The following is a 5,228-nucleotide window of genomic DNA, read 5'->3' as shown; positions in this document are numbered from 1 at the left end:
TTTACTCTTTTCTCATATCTTTGATAACTTCTCAGCAGTTATAATGTTTCCCACTCATCACTCTATTGTCCGTAACTATTTTAGTCTTGGTCTTACAGTTATTTAGATGCAATGCCCACTGTCGGTAGTTGGCCAAAGTTTTTCCTCAAGCTGATTCCTTAGGAAGTGTTTCTGGGAACAATATACCCTGAATTCTTGAATGTTCTAAAACAATTTGTCTATTGTCCTTACACCTGAAAAACAGTTAGACTGGGCATAAAATGATTAAGTCACAATTTTTCTTTGAAGATTGTGTAGGTGTTTCTTTATTGTGTTTTGATGTTGGAAGGATTAGAAAAGTCTGAAAGCAATCTAAAATCTTTTTTCCTGAGCGCCTGAAGAGTTCTCTCTCTTTTAAAAGCCTACTAATTTTTTTAGTGTATTTCTCAGTAAAATACATTCTGGGTCATTCTGGGTCAATTTACTCTGGAAAATGGTACCTTCTCAGTATGTATAAAGTTATTTATTTCAGAAAAAATTGTTTGAATTAGCATTTTATTTTCATTTTACTTATTTTTAAAATTTTTATCTCTGTGTCTACCACGGGACTTTCAGCCACGATTACTTCCCTCAACATTCCTCCAAATTTCACCTTTATTTCTGTTGTGAGATATTTTTCTATTTCATTCCTAAACTCCATTGGCTCGTATTTCACCCCTTTCTATTATCTTGCTATCTTTTTTTCTAAGTTATTGTATTTATTTTTTTTTAAGATTTATTTATTCATTTGAGACAGAGAGAGAGAAGAGAGGCAGAAGGAAAGGGAGACACTAACTCAAGCAGACTCCCGGCTGAGAGCAGAGCCCCATGCTGGGCTCCACAGGACTTGATCCCACGACCCTGAGATCATGACCTGAGCCAAAACCAAGAGTCCAATGCTCAACCGACTGAGCCACCCAGGTGCCCCTAAGTTATTGCACTTCTGTCTTACGCCCTTGTTACTAGAGGTGATGGCTTCATTGGACTTCTCCCCTCCTCTTTAAGTCATTGCAAAATATTTGGTCATATTTTTTTTTCTGCTCTATGGCAACTACTTTCTGGTGAGATTTTCATCTTTCATCTGTTTTCCTGTTTCTCTTCTTATTTTTTTCTCCTCAGAAGACTTTTTGGTGGGTGCCTGGGTAGCTCAGTCAGTTAAGCGTCTGCCTTCAGCTCAGGTTATGATCCCAGGGTCCTAGGATTGAGCCAGGCATTGGGTTCCCTGCTTATCAGGGAGCCTGCTTCTCCCTCTGCCCCTTGCCCTGCTTGTGCTCTCTCTCTCTCAAAAACAAATAAATAAAATCTTAAAAAAAAACCAAACCCTCCTTAAAAAAAGACTTTTTGCTGTGGTTCCTGTTTTAGTGCCATTTTAATTCCTCATCAATAAAATATGCAAATTTTCCTCAGATAAGTTATTTGTAAGAGGCTCATGGTATGGTTGAGTAAAGTGTGTGTATCTGGCTAGCTTGAATTTTTCTTGTGATCTAATGCAATGAGGCCTTATTTCTCCCCAGCTTGTGGAGATAAGCAGCAATGGCATTTTTTCTTTCTTTCTTTCTTTCTTTCTTTCTTTCTTTCTTTCTTTCTTTCTTTCTTTCTTTCTTTCTTTCTTTCTTTCTTTCTTTCTTTCTTTCTCTTCTTTCTTTCTTTCTTTCTTTCTTTCTTTCTTTCTTTCTTCTTTCCTTCTTTTTCTTTCTTTCATCATGAAAGATCTTTCTTTTCTTCCACTGCCAAAGAAACGGACTGCTTCCTGCAAATATGGCTAGTGTGTATGATTCCCCACTTAATCTCATGTTCTCTGCCTTTTGGATCCAAGATAGGTCCAGGAACCTCGTGCTGCCATTTGATTGCCCCTATTCCCATTACACCAAAAGATTTACATTTAGTATCTCCTTCAGTATCTCCCCACCTTCAGGACATTTATTTTGCTGGCTCCCTGCGAGACCTGCTGCTACTGTGCTCCTTCTGCCTCGTATTCTAAATCTGCTGCTTCCTCCAGAGTCTACTGCTTTGGGCGATCTTCCCACTTTGATGGAGCCTGGAGTTTTAGCTTCTCTCCTAGTTTTACTAAAAATGGCACCAGAAATAGAATTTGAGGTGCTTTGCTTTCCTTCTTGTATTTCTTGTTGCTTTTTGGATAATTTTCAAAAAGAGAAGAGGTAAATGCTGACTTAATGTCACTACATTCCAACAGGACATCCTATGTTTCTCTAGAAGCAATGGTGAATTTCCTCATTAATGCCATCAACAAATGTTTGATTCTACCTAAACAAAAATAGGCTTTGTTCAAGTATGAAAGGAGTTTCCTGATCAAGACTCCATTATGACACTCTTTTATGCCCACGTGCTTGATACATGAGTACAATGTGCATAGACTATATGATCCACTCACGGCACATTAACTCAGGTGATCCACTCACGTACCGCAGCCTATGGTCTCTCCTGTTCTTTCACTTCCTATTCCAATTACAAGTATTCTGGCATCTACCTGATATTCTTTTCCCTTCAGACTTAATTTTCTTCCAATTTATCACCATGCTCTTGGCTCACTTTCCTTCTATATCCAACCTAAGCCAGCATATGATGTTCCTAACAATTTCTTGGTACTACATGATTTCCATAACCATCTACTATATCTGCCCAAGAAAAGCCCTATCCCGGATTGATCTAAATGTCTATCTTCTCTTCTCCAATACTGCTGATAGAAAACCAATATCACACAAGCAGTGAGATGTCTTACTAGCACAGATAAATGGCTCCTAATCTCAGCGAAGCAGTAGTTATGATGATAATGATAATCACTAACATTAATTCGTTAGTTTATTTAAAGCTTCCTTATAGGAAGGAGAGACTTTGGTGTCATTTTGCTTGTATTTAATATCCGGCTCCCTTACTTACTAGCTATATGACTCAAGGTATTCAACCTCTTGATCTCGGTTTTCTGTTTTTCTAAGAGTACCTACCTGTTAGTGCCATTGGGAGGGTAGAGTGAGATAATATGATTGAGGAATAAGATTGGTGTCACACACATTGTTCGCGCTCACTAAGTGGTAGCCCGTGTCAGTATAAGTGCTGCATATTTTTAAGACAGACAGACAACTAAGTCACAGAATATGTTCCAAGGACCATAAATTCTGTAAAGGCAGTGTCTTTGTCTTTTCGGGCTGCTACAACAAATACCACAGACCAGGTGGCTCAAAAACAATAGAAATTTATTTCTCATAGTTCTGGAGGCTGGAAGTCCAAAAAATGGTGCCAGAGGGACAAAATTCTGATGAAGGACCTCTTCTGGGTGATAGACTGTTGACTTCTCATTGTGCCCTCACATGGCAGAAGGGCTTGGGGAGCTCTGTGGGGTTTCTTTCACAACGGCACTAATTCCACCCATGAGGGTTCCATCTTCATGACCTACACATCCCCCCAAAGCCCTACCTCCTAATACTATCACACTGGGTGTTGGGATTTCAGCATATGAATTTGAGGCAGGGCGGGGGGGACACAAACATTCAAACCATAGCAGGCAGTGGCTATATTGCTACCTTTTGTCTTTCACGGCTGAATATGTCATATTTTGCATAAGACCTAGCACACGTGGAGTCTGTTATTCAACAGAGAGATGCTAAACGAAAGAAGGAATGAATGAGCAGATACACTCTCCATAGGTCACACAGCAAATAAGTGGCGGAGCCAGTATTTGAACTCAGATATCTTAGACTTGTCGGTCACATTCACTTCAGCCACAACCTGTTGCTCGAAGCAAGTAATAAGACCAACTGGATTTCAAGGGTTGGGGAAACAGACTCCAGTTCTTGCTAAGAAGAACTACAAAGATTGTGTGGCCATAAGTAAACAAGCACGGATTTCTCTCCCATTCCCTACTCAAATCTTTATCACTCTCCTTGAATCTCCTATCTCTTCATATATGTCCAATTTGGGAAGGTAAATGATCTCTAACTTTACAGAGAACGCGGAGAAGCTTAGGCAGAAATTGTTTCTGTTTCCTGCTTCTACCTGGCACTTCATTCATTGTAGATTGTGCCTCCCCTACTCCTTATCTCCCCTACCCCCCCATCTCCCTTATCTCCCCTATCCTTGGCCCCATTCCCAGGAATTAGTTGTTCTGATACTTATCTTTTTATTCTTAATTCCAGGGTCAGAGATATTCAGGTCTTCTTCCTGAAAAAGGCTGGTCTCTTTACCATTAGGCCTGTTCCCTCCTCTACTTTTTCCTCAAGGGACTTCCAACATCACTAAAATCTTTAAATAATTTAAATATCTGTTTTAAGTTTCATGCCATTTTATAACCACGCAGGTATCTTTACCATCTTTCGGGAAAAAAACTACTCCAACTTTACCTTATCTTTTGCTTTTAGTCACATGAATATATTAACACCGAGATATCTCCACTTACCATCTCTTTTTCTTTACTTTTTCTATCAGAGAGATATCTCCACTTACTACCTCTTTTTCTGTACTTTCCATTACCAAGCTTTTATGCCAGCATGCCAAAAAACACAAATTGTTTCCATCAAGGCTACCCATGACTTCCACGATCTAATGGCTTTGCTTAAATAATTACTGGATGATTCTTTACAATTTTTTCACTAACTTCTTTTCTCTACTCATGTATTAAATGTTGGTTTAAATTAACACCTTTAACACCTTTGCCCATGACTGAAACAATATGACCTCATGCTGGATGATCTCATGCAGTCCTTGGTATTGACCATCATCATAATGGTTATAGTCTCTCTCCCGTGAGTTCTTAGACGCTTATCCAACTCCCAAATGGACATTTTCCCCTGGATATTCCACTAGCAATAGATTAGTTCTCCATTGCTTTATAATAAACCATTCTAAAATATGCTCTCTTTAAAAAACAACAATTTCTTCTCTCATGATTCTGTAATTTGGTGCTCAGATGGGTGGTTCTTCTGCTGGCCTGGCCTGGGGTCGCATAGGTGGCTGCAGTTAGCTAATGGGTTGGCTGGGGATTGGCTGGTCCCGAATGGCCCCATTCATGTATTTGGGGCCTCAGCTCAAAATGCTGGAATGGCTGGACTCTCTTGCTCCATGTTCTCTCTAGTCCTCAGAAGCTAGTTTCTTCACAAGGTGATGGCAACATTCCAAAAAGGTGAGAACAGAAACTGTCAGACCGCTTGTTGCTGAGACTTGCCAGTCACATGTTACTTCTGCCACGTTCTCTTGGT

The sequence above is a fragment of the Ursus americanus genome, chromosome 9 (genome assembly GCF_024610735.1).
Source record: "Ursus americanus isolate L20-20 chromosome 9, mUrsAme1.1.p, whole genome shotgun sequence".
Taxonomy (NCBI): domain Eukaryota; kingdom Metazoa; phylum Chordata; class Mammalia; order Carnivora; family Ursidae; genus Ursus; species Ursus americanus.
The sequence above is the reverse complement of the archived record's forward strand: the minus strand, read 5'-3'. Positions refer to the sequence as shown.